Raw genomic sequence first — 495 nt, 5'->3', positions numbered from 1 at the left:
CTGGCAAACAAGATAAAATCTCATCAGATTCAGAACATAACGAATAGAAAATAAAAATTAACAGATGCTCAATCAGAAAATAATAGTTTACAACAGATCATTTGTTATTCTAAGCATTATTTATATGATTTAGAGCATGTATAGTACAATACAATTTAAACAAGTCTTCTGAAGGCAAAGAAAGACACTTGTGCATATGCATGAAATATTTGACACTGCAAATACCCAATATTATTACATGAAACACACACACATATATATATATATTAATGACATGATAAAGTTAGTTAACATAATATGCCAGAAAGTAACATTATAAATATGTATTACTTTATTATTAATAATAATACACACATAATAACAATTATTACGTCAAATAATTAATATTATAAGTAAAAATATATATTAAATAACAATAATAATTACCATATGTAATACTAATGTTGTTAATAGCAATATAACAATGTGAAGTACACTGCAAAGGAGCGCAACGCA

Source organism: Abramis brama, assembly GCF_963993115.1.
Source record: "Abramis brama genome assembly, chromosome: 25".
Lineage (NCBI taxonomy): Eukaryota > Metazoa > Chordata > Actinopteri > Cypriniformes > Leuciscidae > Abramis > Abramis brama.
The sequence above is the reverse complement of the archived record's forward strand: the minus strand, read 5'-3'. Positions refer to the sequence as shown.